Genomic DNA, 26,943 nt, shown 5'->3' with positions numbered 1-26,943 from the left:
CTGCCCATGTACTCTCAAAATGCCCATGTACTCTCGATCAATACCCATAACCCAAATCAAGCAAGAGCCTCTTCCGGCATTACCAAAAACACAAACGGAGCCCATAAACCAATCGGACCAGTTCAAATAGTTCGATTCGGAATGCCGTTTACGAACAAGAACAACGAGGTGATTACTCAAACACCGACAGGAAGGTTTCATACAATGCAAATACGAGAGGTCTTATAGAGCCTGTCTCAATGCAGCAATGATCAGCTGACTGCCATGACAGCTGTGCTGAACTCATTTGGAAAAGGATTGAGTTCCACTCGTCCACATACATCAGCTGGGCAGATCCCAATCAAATCACCCACGCAAATTCTGACTCCAGAGCAGGAGTTAGCAGCCATGAGGAAGAAGGTGAAGGAGTTGGAGGCCAGAAAATTGAACAAAGAGTGGAGTTCGAAGGAGTCAGGCAAAGTTCCAGCTGGGAACCTGCGTAGCAAATCCCCTACCCACAGCCAGTCCCTGAGCCCAGCGTGGTCCAAGAAGGCAAAGATCATGGTGATCCCTAAGAACCATTTGTCTGCCTTTGAGAGCCACATGGTCCTATACACCAAAACCGACTCAGTTTAGTGTAAAGCATTTCCTCCAACCTTGGAGGGATTGGCTGCAGAATGGTACCGTTCATTGGAGAATGGGTTAGTCTACTCGTACAATGGCTTGAAGAGGCTATCCATGGATCATTTCGTCACATTGGTAGATCGCACCAAAATGACAATAGAGCTGATGTCGCTAGAGCTAGGAGAGACTGAGTCGCTCAGGGACTTCAAACTAGGTTCAACAAAGATTCAACAAAGAGGCAACATCAATTCCCAACATGAGCCAGGAAGTGGCGTTGTTAGCAATGCAGAGTGGTCTGCTCCCAGGATCAGCGTTCAGGAGAATACATGAGCAGGAAGAACCTGAGGACCCTGGCAGAAGCCCTAGGTAAGGCCCATGAATTCATTAAAGGAGATGAGACAGACAGAGCTATGCTGACCAGGAAGTCTACACTTCCAAGCCACGTAAATGGGCAGAGCCCAATCGAGCGGAGGTAGCTAACAAAACAAAACCTAACTCTGCTGGGTAGAGCAGGGCAGACCAGTAGGGAAGGGACAATAAAAGGTCTTCAGGCTAGAGGAGGCAGGGTAGAGGAAGACTGTAGAGCAGGGACGAACAATATACCCCACTGACCCACAGCCGATCTCATATTTTCAATGTGAACAAGCATGATGACAAGTGGCAGAGACCACCAAGAATGACTACCAGTAACTTAGACCCAAAGAAGTGGTGCGACATTCACAGGACAAAGGTCATACGACTGAGGAACGCAATCACCTCAAAGACAATATTGAAGACCTCATAAGAAGGGGGGATCTGAATTAATTTAAACAATACTCTGGGTAAGATAGAAACTGGGGTAATAACAGACCTAGAAATGACCGATGAAGGGATAGTAGCGGTGACAAGAAAAAACAGGAAGAGAAAGACAAAGAAATGAGAGAGCTAGGAGATGTGCTGGTGATTAGTGGAGGGCCCGTGCATGGAGGAACAGTCAGCAGGGCTAGGGCTGACCTTAGAGATATGGTCCATCAAGTGAACTATAATTAGCGTAAAAAGTGGCCACAACCACCTCCTCAGCCAAAGGTAGTGTTTGATGAGCGGGATCTAACACGGAGTCATATCCCCACATGGCGATCCTTTGGTAGTGTCAATAACAACTGCGAACTAGAAGGTTATGAGAGTTTAGGTAGATGGAGGAAGCTTAGCCAACATCATGTTCATAAACGCTTTCCACAAAATGCATCTAGACAGCACCTTAGAGATATGGTCCATCAAGTGAACTATAATGAGCAAAGAAAGTGGCCGCAACCACCTCCTCAGCCAAAGGTAGTGTTTGATGAGCAGGATCAGCACGGAGTCATTTACCCACATGACGATCCTCTGGTAGTGTCAATAACAATTGCAAACTGGAAGGTCAGGAGAGTTTTGGTAAATGGAGGAAGCTTAACCAACATCATGTTCATAAACGCGTTCCACAAAATGCATCTAGACAGCAAGGATCTTAAAAGGGTGAGTTATGAGGTCATTGGTTTCGATGGTTCAGGAGTGATACCAGATGGGATAATAGAGTAGTTAGTCCAATTGGAGAAGGAGCTTAGGCCAGGAACGTTAGAGCAGAGTTTCTTGTCATAAATTCCCACTCCCTACAACGTGATTCGACAGGCCCCTCATCCACAAGATAAGCGGAGTAGTGTCCAGCTGCATTTAGCGCTAGCATATATTAACAATAGAGGCTTCTTAGCCAAGTTGAGAGGCTGTCAGAAAACAATGAGGAATTGTTACATTACTGCTCCGAGAAACCCATTGAAATATGGTTCTCTGCCCAAAGTGCCAAAAGAGGCAGCAAGAGAGAAGGTCTCTAGAAAGAGAAAAAAGCAGGATTATAAAGAAGAAAAAGAAAAACAAAAGCTGGACATGGAAAATTTTAAGCTTAAGAGGGAAAAAGCAGCCCGTCTAACCCCAGAGGGGGAGCATGAGGTAGTAGCATTAGTTGAAGGAGACGAGTCTAGAATAATGAAGATTGGAAAAGACATCAAACCTAAAGTTAGAGTGAACTTGATAGCGCTGCTTAGAAAAAATGCAGAGGTGTTCGCATTCTTAGCAGACGAATATGCCGGGTGTTGACCTGAAGATCATGGAACACCGCCTGAATGTTAGAGAAGACTCGAGACCAGTAAAGCAGAAGCTGAGAAATTTCTCTGCGGATAAAAATGAGTCTATCAAGGAAGAAGTGGACAAACTCTTGGCTTTGAAATTCATAAAAACTTGTAACTACCCAGAATGGCTAGCAAACGTTGTAATGGTCAAGAAAGCCAAGGTACAATGGAGGATGTTTGTAGACTTCACAGACTTGAATCGAGCCTGCCCATAAGACGGCTATCCTCTGCCCAAAATAGATCAGATGGTAGACTCGACGAGTGGGCATGCACTCCTGAGTTTTATGGATGCCTTCTCAGGTTACCACCAGATCAGCCTATACGAACCAGACAGAAAGAAAGAAGCCTTCATCACTGACGGGGGAGTGTTCAATTATGTCGCAATGCCCTTTGGCCTAAAGAATGAAGGTGCCATATTCAAGAAAACCATGGACAAAGTCTTCACTCAGCAGAGGGGGAGTAACATTGAGGTATATGTAGATGATTCCATAGTGAAAAGTCTGACAGCGCAAGCCACATCTTTGACTTGGAAGAAACATTCAACACGCTGAACAAATATCACATAAAGTTAAACCCAAAGAAGTGTATATTTGTATAAATTTGCATGTTGTTACTCCAAATTCATCAGTAAGTCGGCAGATAAAGCTCTGCCATTTTTTCAGCTCCTGAAGGGCAATCATACATTCAAATGGGAGCAAGCAGAAAGAGAGGCATTTGCCCGATTAAAAGAGCACTTGGTAAGCCTACCAACAATGACAAGTCCAGGGGTAGGAGAGAGGCTACAATTATATGTGTTTGCGTCACAACAGATAACAAGATCATCCCTGTTTGTGGAAAGAGGAAAAACGCAGCACCCAGGGTACTTTGTCAGCCATGTCCTAACCTAGGCAAAGCAGAGATACTCATTGGTAGAGAAAATGGCCTTAACCGTTGTCACAACTGCTAGAAAGCTAAAACCGTACTTCGATGCTCATGTAATACAGATATTAACAAATTACCAGCTGGAGAAGGCTTTGTAGAGAATGGATTCCTCAGGCAAGTTACTGAAGTGGGCAATAGAGTTGACTGAGTATGAGTTGGAAATCAAGCCCAGAACAACAATAAAAATTCAAGCTTTAGCAAACTTCATAGTAGAAGCAAGTTATGAAGAGGTAGAAGAAGAGATCGAAACATGGAAGGTAGCTGTGGATGGCTCAGCTACCCACACAGGCAGTGGAGATGAAGTAATTATGGTATCACCAGAAGGCAATATTTTTGAATATGTAATAAAGTTCAAATTCCAAGCCGCCAACAATGAAGCTGAGTACAAGGCCACACTGGCAGGATTAAGGATGAGTTTAGCAGCGGGTGCCAAGAAGGTAAAACTCCAGACTGACTCGCATCTAGTAGCGAGCCAGCTCAGGAGAGAGTGTGAGGCCAAAGAGCCGTTAATGCAGAAATATGTAGCTGCTATGAAAGAATTGACAACCCAACTGGTTAGCTTTGATATTTAGTTGGTCCCCAAGGCTGAAAATGCTTAAGTGGACTCACTTTCTAAGCTAACGAGTTCGACATTACAGAGTTTAAGAAGAACTGTGATGGTGGAATTTTAAAAGGAAAAAGCATCGAGAAGTAGTAGCAAGTGAATTGCGCTAACCAGAGAAGAGCATGTTACTTTGACATACTGGCATACATGCTGCATGAGACACTACCTGAAGATGAAGAGCAAATAAAGGTAGTAAGAAAGGAGTCATACAGATATATGGTACTGTATGGAGAACTGTGCAAAAAAGGGTACTCAAAACCTGTCCTCTGGTGCGTCCTAGAGTGGGAACAACAAGAGGTCATGAAGAAGCCCATGAAGGGATCTGTGCATATCATATAGGGGTGAAAGCCCTGGCTTTAGAGATCATCAGACGAGGAGCGTATTGGCCAACTCTGACCCAGGATGCCATGAATTACGTCAAGAGGTGTGAGTAGTGTTAGAAGTACTCCCCAGTGATAAACAAGCCTGCTAACGACCTCACTCCAATTCTCAACCCTATCCCGATTTCCCAGTGGGTAATGGAAATCCTAGGGCCATTCACCATTGGCTCAGGGGGCAGGAAGTTCTTAATCGTGGCTATGCATTATTTCACAAAGTGGATAGTGGCAGAGCCCACGAAGTATATTTAGGCCTCTCAGGTCAAAACATTCATATGGAAAACTCTCATTACCAGATTTAGAATTCCACAACGCATAGTGTTCGATCACGGCTGCCAGTTTGACTGTGATACCATCAGAGATTACCTCGAAGAAATGGGATGAAGTATGCCAGTGCTTCTGTCTGCCACCCGCAGAGTGACGGACAGGCAGAGGCAGCCAATAAGTAGATATTATATGCCCTTTAGAAGAAATTGGAGGAGCACAAAGGCTTGTGGGGTGATTTGGTCCTAGAGGTGTTATGGGCCAACAGAACCACAAAGAAAGAAGCAACAGGAAAAATTCATTTTCCCTGGCATACAGGGCTGAGGCAGCGGTCCCCATCAAGGTGCAACTCCCAAGTTTAAGGGTACAACACTATGACAGCCAGAAAACGAAGACATGATGAGAGAAGAGTTGGATCTCCTGCCGGAGGTCAGGGTGAAAGTTGCTCTAAGGTTAGCTACTCAGAAAAGCAGAATGGCCAAAGTCTACAACAGAAAAGTGAAGCATAGAGAGCTCAGTGAAGGAGACCTGATACTAAGAAGAACAACTGTTGTGGGAAGAGGAAAGCTGCAGGGAAAGCTGAGTGCAAACTGGGAAGGACCCTTCATAATACACAAACAGGTAGGGCCAGAGGCCTACCTGCTCTTTGACCAGGATGGTTGTATCCTGAGAAATAGCTTTAACGCTGACGTCCTAAAAAGGTTCTTCATGTAATTCAATGTTTTACTTTAGTATTTTATTTAATTCTAAGTAAAGAAAAAGCCTGAAACTTTATTTTGGCTAAGTTGTAATTTCAGAGAAGTGGAACATTAACCTCTACGTGAGGCATTTCACATTTTTCAATGGAATATTTAACCTCTGTGTGAGATCTTTCCTTGAATTTAACATCTTACTACGTTACTTACTCGTTTATTTGCAAAAGGTTATACTTTTCTTCCAATGCAAGCAGGGAAGAGCAAAGATTGCTGCAACAAAGCAAAACCCAACATAAGCTGAGAAAAACGAAACACAACGATTTCGCCTCAGTAAAGCCTCGCTAGAACAAAGCAGAGGCGGAAACCCTGTTCATAGAAACAGTGGCATAACAATTAAAACCTCACTAAAATAAAGTAGCGGCACAAAAACCCAAAAGCCCTGCCCAGGAGACAGAGGACGGGCATGAAAACGTAAAAGAAAGAGGCCACAATCCTGCGCTGAAAGTATTTCCAGTGTTGAAAGGAAATTGTTACAACGGGGACACCTGAAGTAACAATTTGCCTAAGCAAACCAAGGCTGAAAGCATTATTAGGCAAAGGTAGCCAGCAACAAAGCCAAAGGTGCAGCAGTGTCAGTTAGGAAAGGGGGAGAACTCCAAAATAGCAAAAAAAGAGGAGTGCCCTCTCCTCTTCCCCTGACAACTGAACCCAGCACGCACCAAACAGACACACGCAATAACGCACGCACAACCAAAGGAAAAGAAGGAAGCTAAAAATTAAAACAAGCACAGCAAAATAAGTTGCAAAGTTTATGCCAGAAAACCCCTGACACTGAGTGAAAACCGAAGTGCAGATTCGAGAAGCATAAAAACATTGTTCCAACAACCAAAAGAAGAGCAGATAGTTTTGGCAGTTAGCCAAGGCTATCACAAGCGTCAAAAACTACATAACCATTGATGGCTAAACACCCCAATGGAAGATTAAATAAAAAGCTAATAAACACTAGCTTACAATAGAGTGGGGAGAGGGGTACTCAGACGAGCCACTAGAAGAAGAGGGAGTTGGCCGCCAAAGCCTTTATTGGTTGGCAGGAAGGGCCTCCACCCCAATAGCTGTAGCAAGGTCAGGAGACTCAGCCAGAACCTTGTTGAGAACAGCATGATCTGGAATCCCACAGGCAGCGATGCGAGGGTGGTTAGCAGGATACGCATAGACATCCTGGTTCCCAACCTGATCAACCCTGCGCCAAAATTGCTCAAACTTCACTTGCTGCTCCTCGTCTGTACCAAACACGTGGTTAGCACATTTGCGTGCAGCCTCCCAACCTCCATCAAGCCTATCCGTGAGCAAGTCTGCAAAGGTCTAAGAAGAGGAAAACTCCACTAGGGCATCCTTGCGAGCTGCGTTAAGCTCCGCAGTACGATCTCCCTCCAAACGAGCAACAGTCGCCTCCAAATTTTGCACTTAGGCCTGAGCCCTTTTCAGCTCATCTTCGCGCTCTGCCAGCTTCTACGCAGCTTGAAGATACTCAGCTAGTTGGAGTTGAGCAGCACGCAGCACGTCATCCTTCTCCTTCAATTCACGCTCCAACTTTGCCTTTTCATTCTAAACCCGCTCTAGATCCGCAACCTTTTCATTTAAGCTCGAGCTCTAAGATTGATACCCCTTCTCAATAGTGAGCAGAGCATTAGCCAGATCACGAACAGAGCGAGTGAGATGGGTAACCAACAGAAAAGAGAGCAAAAAAAATAAGGATCACGGAGCAGGGAGAAGAAAATAAACAACTAAAAACTTCATTAAACGAAGGATGACAAAAGCAAAATTAAACAGTACCTTTTGTAGGTCATGGCAGGCAACAGCAACGGGCACGCTAACACATTCATTCCCAAGTTCAGTAGGAAGCCTAATACCCTGGGTCAGCCTATATCCCAGAGTACCTCCTTGAAGAGGATAATTTAGAGAAATAGACTCGTCAGCCTTGACATTCAGAGCAACGCAGAAAGGCTCGTCAACAACCCCAGAAGGACATGATGCAGGCCTCAGAGTTGCGCCAATATGCACCTCAGAAAACTCCAAAGGACCAGCTGGCGTGAAAATCTCGCCTGCGGATTTAGAAGAAACAGAAAAAGGATGAGTGTAAGTCTCCCCAAATATTGACTCACGTAGCGATTAAGCTCACTAGAGGCAAGATCAATTCCACCTTTAGAATTTAGCGCTGTGACTGGCTTAGAATGGCCAGAGGAAAAAGCGAGCAACTTGTCCACAGTAGGAACTAGAAGGCTCACGAGGAGGAGAGGTAGGCTCTAAATCAATGATAGGGGTAGAACCCCCTCTACCAGAGGTGCTAAGCGCGAGCCCACCACGAAATTGGCTGCACAGACGGTCACGGTACGACCGTAATTGAGAAACACGGTTGTGAGTTATCGTAGCATGAGAAATACAAAAGTAGAAGTAGGGAGTTCAATAGTTAATCTTGCAGTAGCAGGAGTTTCGAGCAGAACATGCTCGGTAGAAGTAGAGGATGGGAGAGGTCGACTCTATGAAAGAGGAAGTAAACCTTCATAAGTGGAGGGCAGAACATGCCCAATTGAAATAGAATCCTACGGCTCGAGCCCAGAAGACACATTAACTTACATAGGCCAAGATGCCCTGCTAGTGGCTGGAGTATGAAAAGCGGCAGCGTTAAACAAAGAATCCGTGAACTCATTATTGTTGTGACCTATGCAGTCTGAGGTTTCTGCAGCATCAAGGACTTCATGGTTGTAGACCTCATCCTTATCCTCACCGACAATTTGGGTTGTCCACCTACTGGAGACCGCAGCCGAAGAACCCAGCGCCATCAACGACCTAGACTTTTGAGGGGACTCAGCATTTCCCCTAACTTGATCACCAGCAACAGTAGAAACTTCAGGCTAAGTCTCTTCTCAGAAAGTAGGAGTAGAACGAGCAGAAGCCCCAATAGTGGCAGAACCATGTTTGAACTCGGGAGGGAGTGGACGTGATTCACCCATACGGGTAGCAGCGTAAACTTTTAATACTTCAAGGGGAAATGGAGGACATCCTGGAGTCCCGACAATAGGTTTCCAAGTATCATCAATACCCAGCAAAGCCTTGTCCAATTTGTCATAACCTAGAAAGGAGGAAAACAAGTCAGTCATACGAATTAAAAAAAATAATTATAATAATAAAATAAAATAAAATGACTGCAAGGCGAGCAAAACCTTACTAGACTCATGAGTCGAGCATAAACGCATGGTAGAGAGCTGAGCATTTACTATAACATATAACCCATTGGGAAGCCATGTTTTGGGAGAATAGGACTCACCCTTAAAATGATCAAAGGCCTGAGCCTCTTTGCTAGCGTCAGCTGCCTGCAAAGTGATACCCCTTATATTTGATCTAACAGAGCAGAAAGAATAAGGACACCCAGAGTCAGCAGGGACTCGCAGCCAGAAGAACTTTCCCTGCCAATCCTTGAAGTGACCCAGCTTAGGGTAAGACAAAACTCTCTTGGGGTTAGGTGCAAGGTAAAACCAGTCGGAGTCAGCGCCTGAAGCACTCCGTTTAACACTAAAAAGTTGGTGGAACAGAGATACTCTGGAAAGCGTTTGAAACGCACTGTCCAAAGTAAACATATCAAAGTGGGCAGGGAAGCAAGCAGGATTGGGGAAAGAGGAAAGTTAAAAGCAGACAGCAATTTATCCATGGTAGGATCTAAAAGGAACCTTAGCCCCACATCTTGCTGAGAAGCGAAAACGGTAATACGACCGGCTGGAGGGTTAGCAAGGCTAGCCCCAGCCTTGGGCAACACCAGCTCATAACCTTCTCCCAGCCCGTAAAAGGTTTTACCGCACTCTTCTAACTTCAAACGGGCAGCCAACATTCGCCAATCAGAACTCAGAGAGCAAAGACGAGGACCATCAGCTTTGTTATCCAAGTAAAAGGTAAGATCACCTTGATGGATCACCTCATCTACAAACTAGGGCTGACAGGCATTTAAGGTAGCATCTCCAAGAGATTAGGGTTGAGGAGTAGCCATTGAAGTATCAATAGGAATGGAGCTGCGCTCTACATAATGATCAAAATGGTGCACATCAGATATATCATCCAACCAAGCAAATTCATGAAAAGGAAGTACATCAGGAAAAGGGTTTCTCAAGGGCATCGACAGGAGGGTTAGCCCTGACCTCGGCTGCCAGTTGTGCATGGCGAGCAGCGCGCAGTCGCATACGCAGCAAGTGAGGCAGCGCAACCCCCCTAGCCATCAGGACCCCTTCACAGTAAGGGTCGAAAGTATCGCTGCGCACCCTACCATGAAGGTAAGGATGAAACGTGCTAGGATCACATTGTCCGCCGCTAGGCTCAGCGGCGCGAGCAAAGGCGCCAGCGACGGGCACACCCCCCACTGGAGTATTGTAGTTGGAAGGAAACACAACTTGGATAGGGGAACAAGAAATGGAAGAAAAAGGAACAGATGGCCTGGAAGGCTCACTTGAGCGAGTTAACTCAGAAGAAGAAGCAGACTCAAACTCACCACCATCGCCGTAAGAGTGGACGGAATGATTCTGACTATCAAAAGCGTCCGTCATGGCCAAAAAGATCGAAACTTGGCAAAGAAAAAAGAGCAAAAAGTTCCAATAAATCAATAAAAGAATAATAGTAGAAATACAATGGTGACAAAAATGACAACTATTTAAGGTAAAACTACCCTGTCCACGTGGACCAATTGTGTGCTGACACGTGTTAGCCTTAGAGGGGTCCTGAGAAAACCAATCCTCTGGTGACACGTGGCACTCCAACCAATGAAGGGGGAACTGATTCCCTTACACTATAAATAGAGGAAAATCCTCATTTATTGGACATTCATTCATATACACACAAAACCCAAGCAATATTATTTGCAGAATTCTCTCGGAATCCGAGAGAAAAACCTTTACATTCCGCACTTTTATGCATCCAGATATGTTCTAACTTGATTGTCGGAGGCAGAACTCCACCCAACCGGAGATTTCCGTTGTTTTGCAGGTACAGACGGTCCACGCACATTCTTGGAATTGTAACTCTCCCGAGGGACTCCAAAACCCAAAACATTTGGCGCCGTCAGTGAGGAGAGTACTTCTGAGATGGCATCAGAGTTTTTACCACCTGTTGAAGGCAAACGGCCTACAACCGAAGCCGAGGTCCACACGGACCAAGATAGTAGTGACGACCTTGAAGTCGACACCTATGTGGCCCCAGACGGGTCATTTAGAACAAGACGCACCCGTTCCAAGGAAACAAGGGAACTGGACAAACAAAGCTGGTCCAAGCAACCCAACCGTCAAGTCGGTTGGGACACCCCAGGCGGCAGAGGGTGTTGCCTCCGTTACAAGAGACGAACTCATGAAATTCATGACGAGTTTCAAAGGGGAAATCAATGACCTTATAAACAAGTCTACTAGCCCAACAAGGGTCAGTCGGCCAAGAAGCCTTCTCCCTCTGGGAAGAAGCAAGTGAAGGATCGAGTTCCTACTCCTCACCCTAAGCCAAAGGGGACGGATGGGCCCATGCTCGGTCTATCAAAATTTCGTTTCCCTAAAGTAGGGAAAAGGAAGGCCATCCGGCAAATCCAGCCGGATGGATAAAAAAAGACTTACTTGGATGCCCGAATGTTAATCTAGTAGAAGAGAAGTCAATAACTATCTAAATTGGCTTCAACATCGACTTACCCAGATAGTTTCCGAAACACTTCAATGAGGTATTCGGAAACTAATCGAGAGAGTCAGTCACGCGGCATGTCCGCACGTACTGGCCCTTAGATTATCCAGCTGGCTCCGTATGTGCCCCAACAGCCATACATGTCGTATGGATCACCCTACATGCAACCGGCCCTTTTTGGGGGTCAAGCGGCACAAAAATGTCTAGCCTGTGGACTGGCAGCTCTGGTTGCTAAATCTTAGGGAATAGCCGTCGACGTTCTCTAGGGAGATAACTGAGGCGGCTCATCCAAGGTTAAGAATGTGTTGGTTAGTACCTATGATGGTATCACCAACCCGGAAGACAACTTAATGGCTTATACCAACCTCATGTACTAACAGGGATTTGATGACGCCGCCTGGTGTCGATGCTTCTCGGCAACGTTGAAGGGCATAGCCGAACGATGGTTTGGCAATCTGTCAGCCGGTTGCATCAAAAACTTCAAGACGCTTGCATACTTGTTCGCGTCCTACTTCTCTATGAACATCCTAGCCAAAAAGACAAGTCTTGATTTGGGGGCTATTTAGTAGGGAGATAGAGAAGGGCTAAGGTCCTATGTCAGGCGATTTAATCTGATGAGAATTCAGATCCAGGAACTGTTTGACGAAGTAGCCTACACAGACTTCTTCAAGGGTCTGAAAGACAAGCTGACTTTCAAATTCGACTTAGTCAGAAAGAGTGTGGCTACCCTCCAAGAAGATCTGATGGAAGCCGAAGCCTATATATAGGAGACGGAGCTTTGTGCCATCAAGCAGCCGTCGGACCCTAAAAAGTCCGACAAAAAAGAGAGCCGGATAAAGTCCGACAAAAAAGAGAGCCGGATAGCTCAGTCGGCCAAAAAAGAAGAGAGTAAGAAAAGAAAAGAAGTTTGGGTAGCAGACAATTCTAGTCAGCCGTCCCAAAAGAAAAAGAAAGAGTTGAAGTCGTACGTTCCCAAGTACGAGTTCAACAAGGATTGCTCCTCCATCCTCATGGAGATTAAAGACCGGTTGACCATTGACAAACCGGCTGCAATGGAAAGTCCCATAAAAAGTCGGGACAAGAGCAAGTACTGTCATTTTCATGACGATATAGGCCATGACACCAATGGCTGCTATAGTCTCAGGCGGTTACTGGACCGTCTAGCTGGTGAGGGGGCTTTGAAGTCCTATATTCTGAAGTCCAAGGGTAACCCCAGAACAAACAGTGGACAACTGTCCAAGAAGCCTGACAACCTTGCTATAAACTCTAACACTGATGAAGAGCAAATCTTTACTATAGCAGGCGGTTTCGTAGAAGGGGGTCCTACCATCCGGGGCACCAAGGACAACATTAGAAGGTGGAGGTCAACTTAGTGGATGAGGGCCAGGCGTCAAAAGACACCTTCCTTGAGGTTATCATCTCTGAGAAGGACCGGGGCAAGGTCAGGCGGCCTCATGATGACCCCATAGTCATCGAGTGCAAGGTTGCCAACCAACGAGTGAGCCGGATCCTCATTGATACTAGGAGTTCGTCTGATCTTATCAGTTGTCGGTGCTTGGCGAAGCTCAAGTATAAGCCTAGCAGCATGCACAAAGTCTCTCACCCCTTAGTTTTGGGGGAGGAGTAGTGCATCTGGTGGGGAGGATTGACTTACACATTTGGCTAGGAGAAAAGGGGAAGGGAAGACACATGGTCGTCAAGTTCTTGGTGGTTGAGGAATTGACCGCCTACAATCTAATTTCAAGGAAGCCGCGCCTGCTCCTAAAGCAGCCGGCAAAAAGAGAAGGCGGACCACTTGGTGGCCGTCAAAAAAGAGAAGCAATAGCAATCACTGATCGGGGAACGATCAGATAATCTCCGTCCCTAGCCGGCTGGTGAAAATATTGACATTGTTTTTAACGACAACCGTCCGGAACGAACCGTCAAGGTGGGGACGGTTGCTTTTGCTAGGTTGGGTGCAGATTTGCACCAACTACTGAAAGAATTCAAAGACATTTTTGCCTTTGAAGTGGAAGAGATGTCAAGCGTAAGCCCAAATCTTGCTGTCCACAAACTCGCCGTGGATCCAAAAAAGAAGCCAGTTCGGCAAAAGAAAACAAATCACGGCAAGGAAAGATCTCAGGCGGCTGCCGCCGAGGTCAAGAAGCTGATGGATGCGGGGTTCATTCGACAATGCTATTACCCGGATTGGGTAGCAAACATTGTCCTCGTTAAGAAGTTGGACGGTACCTGGCGGATCTGTGTTGATTACATAGATCTGAACAAGGCATGTCCGAAGGATAGCTATCCACTTCCAACGATTGACAGTCTGGTCGACTCTACAGCCGGTCATACCTTGATGAGCTTCATGGACGCCGACTCAGGCTTCTATCAGATACCCTTGTGGAAAAAAGATCAAGAGAAGACGACATTCGTCACTGATCAAGGGTTATTCTGTTACACAATGATGCCATTTGGGCTGAAGAATGCGCCTGCTACCTTCCAACGAATGATTAATACATTCTTCATTAATCAAATTGGAAGGAATGTAGAGGCGTACATTGATGACATGATAGTCAAATCAAAGCTACAGACGGATCACCTTGCTGACCTCCGAGAAACCTTCACCACCCTCAGGCGGTACAAGGTCATGCTTAATCCCAAGAAGTGTGTCTTTTGAATTGAGTCTGGGAAATTTCTCGGATTTTTTATTGATCAAAGGGGGATAGAGGCCAACGTGGAAAAGGTACAGACGGTAATTGACATGAAGTCACCCCGCACTGTCAAGGAATTTCAAAAACTAACCGGTCGTCTGGCAACATTAGGGAGATTCCTCATCCGGTCAGGTGACAAGTGCCTCTACTTCTTTCAGGCAATAAAAAAGAAGACTAGATTTGAATGGGGCGAAAATGCTGAGGCGACATTCTAGAAATTGAAGGAGCACCTCCACTAATTGCCACGGCTGGTTAGCCCTCTAGCAGGAGAGGTTCTGTATATGTATTTGGCCGTCTCAGATCATGCCCTCAGTGCTGTCCTTCTAGATGAAAGAGACGGTATTCAGCTCCCGGTATATTTCATTAGCCATGTACTTCGGAATGCTGAGCTACGGTAACCTTTGGTTGAAAATTTTGGCCTTGCCCTTTTCATGGAAATCAAGAAGTTGAAACCTTACTTCTTGGCTCATCAGTGGTGGTCTACACAGACCAACCCCTTAAGCAGCCAATCACAACCTTGGAGTCATTCGGCAGAATGCTCAAATGGGCTATTGAAATGCAAAGTCTGGAAATAACCTTCAAACAAAGAAAGGTAGTGAATGGTCAGACGTTCGCCGACTTCATTGTAGAAATGGCAACGCCGGCTTAGCCGGACAATGTTGATCAGGTTTGGAAGGTATATGTAGACGGGAGCTCTACTATGAACGACTGTGGTGTAGGCCTAATTTGCAAGTCTCTGGAAGGGGAAAAATATGAATATGCACTGTTGTTCAAGTTCCAAGCCTCAAATATTGAGGCGGAATATGAGGCCCTGATAGTCGGTATCCGAATGTGTAACGCGACAGGAGCAAGAAAGGTTGACGCCTACTCTAACTCTCAGTTGATTGTTAGCCAATACCATGGTGACAACGAGGACACCCATCCGACTATGATCAAATATTTGTAGGAAATCAAAGGCGAGGCCGGGACACTTGACGAATATCATCTAAGTGAGGTGCCCAAGTCAGAAAATAATCAGGCGGATGCGCTGTCTAAGTTGGCATCATCCGCATCTTGTGATACGCCTAGGTCAGTATTTTGGGAAGTCATGGAAAAAAGAAGCATTGAACATGAACCCATTGGAGTTCTTGACCAAAGCTCGACCTGGGTGGATGTTATTCGGGCTAATCTTGCAGACGACACTTTGTCGGATGCCCCTTTAGAAGCGGTTGCACTAAAGAAGCCGGGCGCAAGTTTTGAGGTCCATAATGGAGAACTCTTCAGGAAGGGTTACCTCCAGCCGCTGCTGAAATGGGTCACCCCTAAAAGGGGGAAAGAAGTTATATAGGATCTGCACTCGAGCTTTTGTGCATCACATATAGGCGGAAAAACTCTAACAAAAAGGGCCAAGGGGCGGCAGGGATACTTTTGGCCCACTCTTGAGGCAGACGCCATGGAAATGGTGAAGAAGTGCGATAAGTGTCAATGATTTGGCAAACTCATAGACCGTCCGACAACCGATTTGACGGCTATATAAAACCTGGTTCCATTTGTAAAATGGGGCATGGACCTCCTAGGTCCATATACGCCTGCTACAAGCGGACGGAGGTACATCTTGGTTGCTGTAGATTAATTCACCAAATGGGTTGAGAGAGAGGTGGTCAAGGGCATTAAGACAAAGGATGTCATCTCATTCATTTGGAGAAACATCATCACCCGGTTTGGGGTACCTATGTCTATGGTCTTTGACAATGACCCTCAGTTTGAAATGCCTACCCTCAAGAGCTGGTTGGGAAATCAAGGGATCTCACATTATTTTGCATCAATCGGCCGTCCCCAAGCAAACGCCCAAGTTGAAAGTGGGGTACACAAACGACCGTTGAAAGTGGGGTACTTTATGTTACGGAAAATGGAGGCCACTGGTAGGGAAAATGAGCAAGGAAAGCTAACCCCCAATTAGGAAGGCCTTTACCGGATTTTTGAAGAAGTTAGAGGCGGCACCTACCGCCTAGAAACTCTAGATGGCAGGCAGCTAGCAAGAACTTGGAATGTAGATACTTGAAAAAGTACTACTTCTGAAGACTTGTAAATCTTTGTAAATAGAGTATATTAATGAAAAGATGCTTTATCTATGTTTTCTTGTGCAGTCCCATTTGTGCAAGGCACAACCGGGCATACGTCTACTCTAAATTGAGTAGATATAGGCTAAGTCTCAAACTTAGCAGCTATTTATAAGGCCAATGGCCGGATAGCCTTTAAACCGGCTGCTCCAACATGAGCAGGCAACCGGCGACGCCCATTTGGGTGAATTCGTCGAAGAGAGCGTCTCCCATTTGGGTGGTACATTGTTCTATAAATTAGACCTCAGGCGGCTTTAACCGACTGCCTAGATTAAAGATAACTCACGGCCGTTTGAATGATCAATTGAAACCTAGATACAACCGGTCGTTGCTTCAACGTAACACAAACGGTAACTGATGTCTTGGTCAAATATAACTGGTCTTTGCCCAAAGGCACTACAGCCAACTACAAACCCAAATTAAGGAAGGTCAAAACCTTAACAGTTAATTCATAACCTGGTTAATATGCTTACGCCCGGCCAATGGCCGCCTGCATCTTAACAACGACGATGACAGATACCCAAAGGGTAGCTTGCAGTCGATTAAACTAATTATCTAGGTTGGCCTTAGCCGGCACCGTCTGCTAATCCAATTTGGAGAATAATTCTACTTTTAATATGGTTAATGATTGTCTGTCTATCCGTCCGGATGCCTGATTGGACGGCAGCCTGCTTAGGGTTGGGCAATTCCAAGTAAACAACTGTCCAGGGGCAGGTAAAGACAATGCATCCGGCATACCGCATGTGCTGGGTCAAATTGCAAAAAGAAAAAGATTTGTACGAGCATACTAGAAAAATTGCAAAAATTGGCTCATTGAGCGCTGAGCTTAGAGACACGTGTCGCAGTGGCATTGGTCCATATGTCAAGGGTATTTTTACCCTAAACATTAGCCCCTCGGAAGAAGTAATTTCTCTTTTAAGAGGGATTATTCCTTTCGAAATTAAGGCTTTATTTGTTGTCGTTTAAAGTCTCTTTGGTCGGTTTTTTTATCAAGTTCAATTAAAGAGAGATTTGATTCACTTGGAAAATTTTGATACCTTGAGTGGTATGACATTTTCTAAGTTAATCAATCATAATAATGATTGCCGCTGAAATAGATAGATGTTAACTCTCATTTCTTTTAGCCCCACAATGGCGATCATATGACCTTTGGGCGGCTTAGAATATTCTTGAGACATTTGCTTGGCTATTAAGATTTCTTCAAATGTTTGAACCTTTTTAGGTGTTATTTGCATAATTTAATGGAACGTATGTCGTTCAAATTAAGACTCAATTTGATCTTAAAGACTCGCAGTCGGGGGCCGTCTGATATCCCATAGGTTAGGCGGCCTCCTTTACCGTTTGTGTTACATTTTAGCAATTACAGACGACTTGGAGATGTTTGACTAGACTTAATTAGTTTACTCAATTATGAAACTTAACCAAGTTTTAATTTTAGAGCAACTGGCAAATGGCCACCTGATATCCCATGGGCATAATTTAATGAAACTTAACTGTTATAGTCCCACGTTAGATTTTGCAATTACAAGCGACTACGACCTGGTCCTAATTAAGACAGTCGGTTGGGCCACTTGTTTTTGAGTTTATAGAGCAATGTACCACCCAAATGGGAGAAGCTCTCTGCGACAAAGTCACCCGGATGGTTGTCGTCGGATGTCGTACTAATGTTGGAGCACACGGTAGGTTTAGATTTTGCCGCCTGCACAATGCACATGCAGTGCTTCTCCCATCGGGAGACATATCTATCATTAATGGATGTAAAAAGCCAATTCAACATACTTTTTAAACCTTTTCCGGTCAATATGCTGCCCTTGAGGGAGATTTAATTCAAGAAGTTGAGCGGACATTTTTAGACCGTCGAACTTTTCTAAAGTTCATCTTAAAACTTCTCAATGAGAGTTTGAACGGTCTTTTTAGGCCATCATACTTTATTGAAATTCAATTATTTAATCAATAATAATAATAATAATAATAATAATAATAATAATAATAATAATAATAATAGTAATAATAATAATACTAATAATAATAATAATAATAATAAATAAATAAATAAATAAAAATTATTATTGTTTAGGGTGAAATTACCCTAGCCACGTTGCCCAATCAGAGGCTGACACGTGTTAGTCCTAGAAAGGTCCAATGGAAACCAATCCCAGGCTGACACGTGGCAAGTTATCATTTGGCAGGAAAACTGATCCCTTTGCCCTATAAATAGAGGAAAATTCCTCATTAATGGGCATTCAGAAATATTTAAACACAAAAACATAAAACCAAACTGCATTTACTCTCTCTGAATCAGAGAGAAACCTTTTACTTTCCGCACTATTCACTTCATACGCGTTCTAACTAGATCGTCGGAGGCGAAACTCCACCCAACCGGAGTTTCGTTGTTTTGCAGGTACAGCCGGTCAGCAAGCTCAGTCTCGGAATTGTAACTCTCCCGCAGGACACAGAAAAAACCCCGAAACATTTGGCGCCGTCTGTAGGGAGAGTACTTCTGACTATGTACCGCCGACCGAAGGCAAGCGGCCTATGGTCGAGGCCGAGGTCCACACGGACCCTGGCAGTGGTGACGATAATGAAATCGACATCTATGTGGCCCCAGACGGGTCATTCTGATCACGGCGCACCCGTTCCAGAGAAATAAGGGAACGGGGAAAAGATGCAGTCCATGACCCCCTAGCCGACCAGTCGACTAGGGTACCCCAGGCGGCGGAGGGCTCAGCCCCCGTCACCCGTAACGAACTCATGACATTCATGACTAGTTTCAAGGGGAAATCACGGACATCATCAAAAAGTCCACTGGCCTCAACAGGGGTCAGTCGGCCAAGAAGCTTTCCCCCTCAATGAGGGGGCAGGCGGCAAAAGAGGATTCTCCCTCTGGGAAGAAGCAAGTCAAAGGCCGGTTGCCTACTCCGCACCCAAAGCCAAAGGGGACGGATGGGCCCCTAATCGATCTCTCAAGGCTCCGTCTCCCTTAACCAGGGCAACGGAAGGCCATCCGGCAAGTACACTCTGATGCCCGGATTTTGATCCAGGAGAGGAGAAGTCAGCAGATGTCTGAGTCGGCTTCCACGTCAACCTTTCTAGACAGTTTTCGTAATACTTCTATGAAGCATTCGGAAACAAATCGAGGTAGTCAGTCGTTCGGCATGTCCGTGCGTACTAGCCCTCAGATTATCCAACCGGCACCGTATGCGCCTCAATAGCCATACCTGCCCTATGGAATCCCATACATGCAGCCGGGTCTCTTTTGAGGCCAGGCGGCACCCATCCAATCAGCCGACTGGCAGCTCCGGCTGCTCAACCTTGGTGAGCAGCCGTCGGCGTTTTCCAGGGAAATAGTCAAGGCGGCCTAGCCGGCAAAGGTTAAGAACGTGTTGGTAGGTACCTTCGACGGTACCACCAACCCGGAGGATCACCTCATGGCATACACCAACCTCATGTACCTACAAGGGTTGGATGACGCCGTCTGGTGTAAGTGCTTCCTGGCTACCCTCAAGGGCATAGCCCAGAGGTGGTTTGGCAACCTCCCAACCGGGTGCATTAACAACTTCAAGATGTTGGCGTATCTCTTTACGTCCAACTTCTCCATGAATATCCCTGCCAAAACGACCAGCCTCGATCTAGGGGCCATACAGCAGGAGACAAGGAAGGACTCCGGCCCTACATCAGGCGGTTTAATCTGAAAAGAATCCAGATAGCCGGCCTGACGGATGAGGTTGCTTATATAGACTTCTTTAACGGTCTGAAAGACGGGTCAGTTTTCAAGTTCGACCTCGTCCGGAAGAGGGTTGCCACCCTTCAAGAAGCCCTGATGGAGGCCGAAGCCTATATACAGGCGACGGAGCTGTGTGCCATCAGGAAGTCTAGGCAGCCGACCGTTCTGGTCAGCCGTCCCAGAAGAAAGTAAAAAAGTTGAAACCGTTCGTCCCAAGGTACGAGTTCAACAAGGACCCTTCCTCCATCCTCGTGGAGATTAGGAACCGGATCAACATTGAAAAACCGGCTCCATTGAAAAGTCCCGTCAGCAGCCGGGACAAGAGCAAGTATTGCCAATTCCACGAGGACATTGGCCATGACACCAGTGACTGCTTTAGCCTCAGGCGGCAACTAGACCGTCTGGCTGATGAGGGGGCGTTGAGGTCATATTTGGTAAAGCCCAAGGGCGGTGCCAAGCAAAACAAAGGGCAACCGTCCAAGAAGCCGGCTGCCAGCTCTGATACGGATGAAGAGCACATCTTCACAATAGCAGGCGGCTTCGCAGGAGGGGGTCCAACCATCCAGGGGGCAAAGGATAACATCCGGCGTCTGGTCAACTTAGTAGATGAGGGCCAGGCGTCGAGAGATATCTTCCTCGAAGTCCTCATTTCTGAGAAGGACCGGGGCAAGGTCAGGCGGCCTCATGAAGACCCCTTAGTCATAGAGTGCAAGGTCGCTAATCAGCGAGTGGGCCGGATCCTTATAGATACCGGGAGCTCGTCTGACCTTATAAGCTACGTGCTTGGCCAAGCTTAAGTACAAGACTGGTAGTATGCAAACGGCTCCTCACCCTTTGGTTGGCTTTGGAGGAGGGGTTGTGCATCCGATTGGGAGGATCGACCTACCCATCCGGTTGGGCGAGAAGGGGGAAGGACGGCATATGGTAGTCAAGTTCCTGGTTGTCGAGGAACTGACCGCCTATAACTTAATCTTGGGTCGTCCAACCCTCAACGAGTCCAAAGCAATCATCATCCCCTCTCTCATGCTGATTAAATTCGAGAGGGATGATGAGACGGTGGGTTCCCCGAGTGGGGATCAAAAGACGGCAAGGGAGTGCTACCTCTTAGCTGTCAAGCCGACTGTAACCACAGCCGACATCAACAAGGAACCCACCCTCATTGACGAAAGCATGGAAGCTGAGCCTGCTCCTTCAGTAGCCGGCAAGAAAAGAAAGGCGGACCACCCGGTGGCCGCCAAAAAAGGCAAAAAATAGCAATCACTGATTAGGGAACGATCAGATGAGTTCCGTCCCCAACCGGCTGGTGAAAACACTAATTTAATCCTGGATGACAGCCGTCCAGAGAGAACCGTCAAATTGGGGACGGTTGCCTTCGAGGAGTTGGGTGTGGAACTGCACCAACTTCTGAAAGAGTTAAAAGACATCTTTGCCTTTGAAGTGGACGAGATGCCGGGCATACATCTGGGTCTTGTTGTTCACAAACTCGCCGTGGATCCTAAGAAAAAGCCGGTTAGGTAGAAGAAGAGGAATCACGGTGAGGAAAGATCTCAGGCGGCAGCCGCCGAGGTCAAGAAGCTCCTGGATGCCGGGTTCATTTGGCAATGCTACTACCCGGATTGGGTAGCGAACGTTGTTTTGGTCAAGAAGTCGAATGGTACCTGGCATATGTGTGTAGATTACACAGATCGGAACAAGGCATGTCCGAAGGATAGCTATCCTCTTCCTAAGATTGACAGTCTGGTTGACTCTACAGCTGGTCATGCCCTGATGAGCTTCATGGATGCCCACTCCGGCTTCCATCTGAAAAGACGCCTTTCGTCACTAATCAAGGGTTGTTCTGTTATACGGTGATGTCGTTTGGGCTGAAGAATGCGCCTGCTACCTTCCTACGGATGATTAATACGGTCTTCATTAATTAAATTGGGAGGAATGTAGAGGCATACATTGATGACATGATAGTCAAATCCAGACATCAGGCAAATCACCTTGCTGACCTTCGGGAGACTTTCTCAACACTCAGGCGGCATAAAGTAATGTTTAAATCCCAAAAAATGGTCTTTGGTGTTGATTCCGGAAAGTTTCTCGGTTTCTTGATTGATCAAAGGGGAATAGAGGCTAATCCAGACAAGGTATAGGCGGTGATTGACATGAAGTCTCCGCGTACCATCAGAGAGGTCCAAAAGCTTACCGGTTGCCTGGCCGCCTTGGGTAGATTCCTCAGCCGGTCAAGAAGAAGACCAGATTTGAATGGGGGGGGGGAAACGCTGAGGCGACATTTCAGAAGTTAAAAGAGCATCTTCACTCGTTGCCACGGCTGGTTAGCTCGTTAACCGGTGAAGTGTTGTACATGTACTTAGCCGCCTCGCATCATGCCCTCAGTGTCGTTCTACTTGCTGAGCGAGACGGCACGCAGCTTCCGGTCTACTTTATAAGCTATGTACTCCGGAATGCAGAGCTGCAGTATCCCATGGTTGAAAATTTTGGTCTTGCTCTATTCATGGCCGTCAAGAAGCTAAAACCATACTTCTTGGCACATCCGGTGGTGGTCTATACGAACCAACCCCTCAAGCGGCCAATGACAACCTTGGAGTCATCCGGCAGGCTTCTAAAATAGGTTATTGTCATTCAAAGCTTAGAAATCACCTTCGAGCCTAGAAAGGCAGTGAAGGGTCAGGCGTTGGCCGACTTCATTGTTGAAATGACAAGGCCAACCCAGCCGGATAATATAGATCGGGTCTTGAAGGTGTATGTCGACGGGAGCTCTACAATGAACGGCTGTGGTGCAGGCGTAATTTTCAAATCCCCGGAAGGGGATACTTGTGAATATGCACTACGGTTTAAGTTTCAAGCCTCGAATAACGAGGCAGAGTATGAGGCCTTGCTAGCCGGTATTCGCATGTGTAAGGCAGCAGGGACAAGAAAAGTTGACGCCTGCTCAAACTCTCAATTGATCGTCAGCAAATACAATGGTGACTATGAAGCCACCCATCCGGCAATGATCAAATACCTGCAGGCGGTTAAAGAAGAAGTCGGGACGTTTAACGAATTCAAGTTAAGTCAAGTGCCCAGGTCAGAAAACAATCAGGCGGATGCGTTGTCCAAACAAGCATCATCCGCCACCTTTGATGCGCCTAGGTTAGTCTTCTGGGAAGTCATGGAAAAGAGAAGTATTGAGCATGACCCTACTGGAGTTCTTGACCAAAGCTCTACCTGGATGGATGCCATCCAGGAATTTTTAGCACACGGCACTCTGTCAGGTGCTCCTGCTGAGGCGGCTGCGTTGAAAAAATGGGCCGCCAGTTTTGAAATGTACCAAGGGGAACTCTTCCGAAAGGGTTACCTCCAGCAGCTCTTAAAATGTGTAACTCCTAAAAAGGGGAAAGAGATCTTGGAAGATCTGCACTCAGGCTTTTGTGCATCGCACATTGGCGGCAGATCCCTAGCCAAGAGAGCCTGGCAGCAGAGATATTTTTGGCCAACTCTTGAGTCAAACGTCATGGAATTGGTGAAGAGGTGTGACAAGTGCCAGAAATTTGGCCGGCTCATACACCGTCCGGCAACAGACCTGACGGCTATATACAACCCGGTTCCATTCGCGAAATGGGGCATGGACATTCTAGGACCATATACGCATGCCTTAGGCGGTCGTAGGTACATCTTAGTGGTTGTAGACTACTTCACCAAATGGGTAGAAGCAGAGGCGTTCAAGGGCATTAAGACAAAGGATGCCATCCCCTTCATCTGGAGAAACATCATCACCCGGTTTGGGGTGCCTCTGTCCATGATCTTTACAATGGTCAACAATTTGAAACTCCTAAGCTCAAGAGCTGGTTGGGGGATCAAAGGATCACCCATTGTTTTGCATCCGTCGACCGTCCCCAAGCAAACGGCCAAGTTGAAGTCTTCAACAAGCTCATCTCAGACGGCATCAAAAAGAAAACTGAAAGGGCTGGTGGTTTATGGGCAGACAAATTGCCGCATGTTTTATGGGCCATCAGAACAACTGAAAAGGGGGCAACCGGTGAAACCCCGTTCCTCATGACCTACAGCACTGAAGCCATCCTACCAATTGAACTATATGAGCCAACACTTCGAGTCATGCTTTATGACGAAGAGGCTAATTGGGAGGCCATGCGTCTAGCATTGGATGCACTCCCGGAGCGCAGGGGCAATGCTGCCTTGCGTCATGAGATATACCGTCTGAGAATGACGAAAGCCTACAACAAACGGGTGCACAAGCGGCCTCTTAAAGTTGGGGATTTTGTACTGAGAAAAATGGAGGCAAGCGGTAGGGCAAATGAGCAAGGAAAGCTAACCCCAAATCGGGAAGGGCCCTACCGGATTACCGAAGAAGTCTGAGGCGGCACCTACCGGCTGAAAACTCTAGACGATAGGCAGCTAGCCAGAACCTGGAATGTTGAGAACTTGAAAAAGTACTACTTCTAAGGATTTGTAATAGAGATGCTTTATTTCAATTATTTTTATCAAGTCCCAACCGTGCGATGCACAGCCGTCACTTATTTGTTTAATATATATGTATTTACCTGTCCCATGTATGACATATACATCCAGACCACCGTTTATAATTGTGCAATGCACAGTCGGATATTCATCCGTTCATTACATTTATAAATCAAGTCCCATGCGTAATACGCATCCAAGCACCCATCTAAGTAATACTTAGATTTATAAAATTAAACCGTCTGTCGAAAAAGGCAGACATCCGGCGACTTGAATTTGGCTTCAATCGTCGAAGAGAACATCTCCCTTCCGGATGGCACATTGTTCCAGCGATTATAACTCAACACCAGTTGAATGATCCGTTGAATTCAAGATACAGACGTCTATTACCCAAAGGTAATACAGACGGCGCCTAAAATCTTGAAGCCACAAGAGTAGCCGGCTTTCATGGAAAAGCCCTACAAGGGCAAGCGCATAATTTGCCCAACTATTTTTAAACCGTCTGTCCAAAAAGGCATACTATCTATCCATAGCATTTCGGACTGATTTACTTCTTTATTGAAGCATCCGGCGACTTGAATTTGGCTTCAATCGTCGAAGAGAACATCTCCCTTCCGGGTGGCACATTGTTCTAGCGATCATAACTCAACGCCAGTTGAATGATCCGTGGAATTCAAGATACAAACGTCTATTACCCAAAGGTAATACAGACGACATATAAAATCTTGAAGCCGCAAGAGTAGCCGGCTTTCAAGGAAAAGCCCTACAGGGGCAAGCGCATAATTTGCCCATCTATTTTTAAACCGTCTGTCCAAAAAGGCAGACATCCGACGACTTGAATTTGGCTTCAATCGTCGAAGAGAACATCTCCCTTTCGGGTGGCACATTGTTCTAACAATCATAACGCAACACCATTTAATGATCCGTTGAATTCAAGATACAGACGTCTATTACCCAAAGGTAATACAGACGGCATCTATAATCTTAAAGCTCCAAGAGTAGCCGACTTTCAAAGAAAAACCCTACAGGGGCAAGCGCATAATTTGCCTAACAACTTTAAACCGTCTGTCCACAAAGGCAGGCATCCGACTTTCACAGAAAAGCCCTAGTTTTTCGCACACCCAGTCAGTGCCCAAAGGCAACGCTGACGGTGATACATTCTAGAAACCTATGCAGTCGGTCTTTATCTAAAGACCCTACAGACAGTATATTGCAAATACCCTGATGCTACGACATCCGGCACCAATCAGCAAAGCGTTGGTCTTGCCAAGGCCGCCTGCGCGGCACCCTCAAATTTGAGTTGGTCAAGCAACCAGCTTGGCTTAAGCCGGATGGTAATTTGGACGGTTGCGTGTCAGAAGTTGGATTTACTTCAACCAAGCAACCTTCCAAGGCCAGACGGAGCCTATACATCCGTCACTCTACCTTACCCTACTTGCAAAAAGTAAAATGCGATAAAATATTAAAAATGCAAAAGCTAGAGCAAACATATAAAAGCAAGCCGGCACAGCCGGTAAATATATTAACATTAATAATACTTGACAAAATGTTAAGAATTGTTAACCGAACCCCTGTCCGGGAAATGGATACAAAAATACACGGCACGCAGGCCGCATACTAAAAGAAAAGCCAAGAGAAACTACTGCTGAGGTTGCTGCTGCTGTTGAGGCGGTTGCTCCTGAGACGGCTGGGCTTGACCGGGTGTAGAAGCCTCTTGATTATGCTGGACTTAGGCTTCAGCCCTATCCGACACTTCATTCTCTGCATGCTCCTCCTTCTCACCCAAGCCGACCCACTCCTCAAAAGCAGCCGGCTACTCTGTGCCGAGAGATCGCGCATCATAGACTGCGGAGGCATACTGATACCTCAAATCAAAGAAAGCGTATTCAGTCTCCGGATGGATCATTGACCAGACCAACTTCATGCGTTCCTCGCAGTCGCGCTCGTTCTCGTCTATCAGCCGGCCTTGCTCTGCCTCCAGCTTCTTTTGGAAGTCAGTTTGGGCCTTAGCAAGCTCTTCCTTCAGCCGGGCAACATCGTCCTTGAGCTTGGCATTCTCCTTATTAGCACCCGTCAATTTCTCGACGTCTACCTGGAGTCCTTTCATTTTATGCTCAAAATCTGCTGCTTTCTTGTTAGCAGCATCTGCAGCAGCCATAGCATTTCGGAGATGTTCCTCCTGTTTCATCTCCCGGCTTTTAGTTTTTATTTCAAACATCAGGGAGTTATATTGGTGAACATCAATTAATTCGGTTGTCCTTCGTTGGGCATCCCTTACCTCCTCCTGCTGCTTACGTAGAGGGGTTCTCAACTCGCCTACCCTCAACATCACCTGCAATACAGCCGGTAAAGAGAAAATGGTTAGAAAGCAACCGGGAAAATCTAAGTTTGCATAAAAGTATCCCAACCGGAACATACCTCAGCAAGCAGTGAGTTGATCCGGTCAATGTTGACCTGACCCATACCCGGCACCGCCTCCTTCTCGGACCGAGCAGGGGTCCGGACCATTCTCTTGCCATAAGTTTGGAGGTCTGGCCAACGAGAAGTATCTGCATCAACAGATTTACCGGTTAAGTAATTTGCATAAGCACCGCCTATATTCCGCTGGCTGGCTGAAGAATCTCCCGACTGTGTAGCCTGGGACTTGACTCTAACAGGTCCAAGCGG

The sequence above is a fragment of the Chenopodium quinoa genome, unplaced genomic scaffold (assembly GCF_001683475.1).
Source record: "Chenopodium quinoa cultivar QQ74 unplaced genomic scaffold, ASM168347v1, whole genome shotgun sequence".
NCBI lineage: Eukaryota > Viridiplantae > Streptophyta > Magnoliopsida > Caryophyllales > Amaranthaceae > Chenopodium > Chenopodium quinoa.
Note: the sequence above shows the minus strand (reverse complement) of the source record.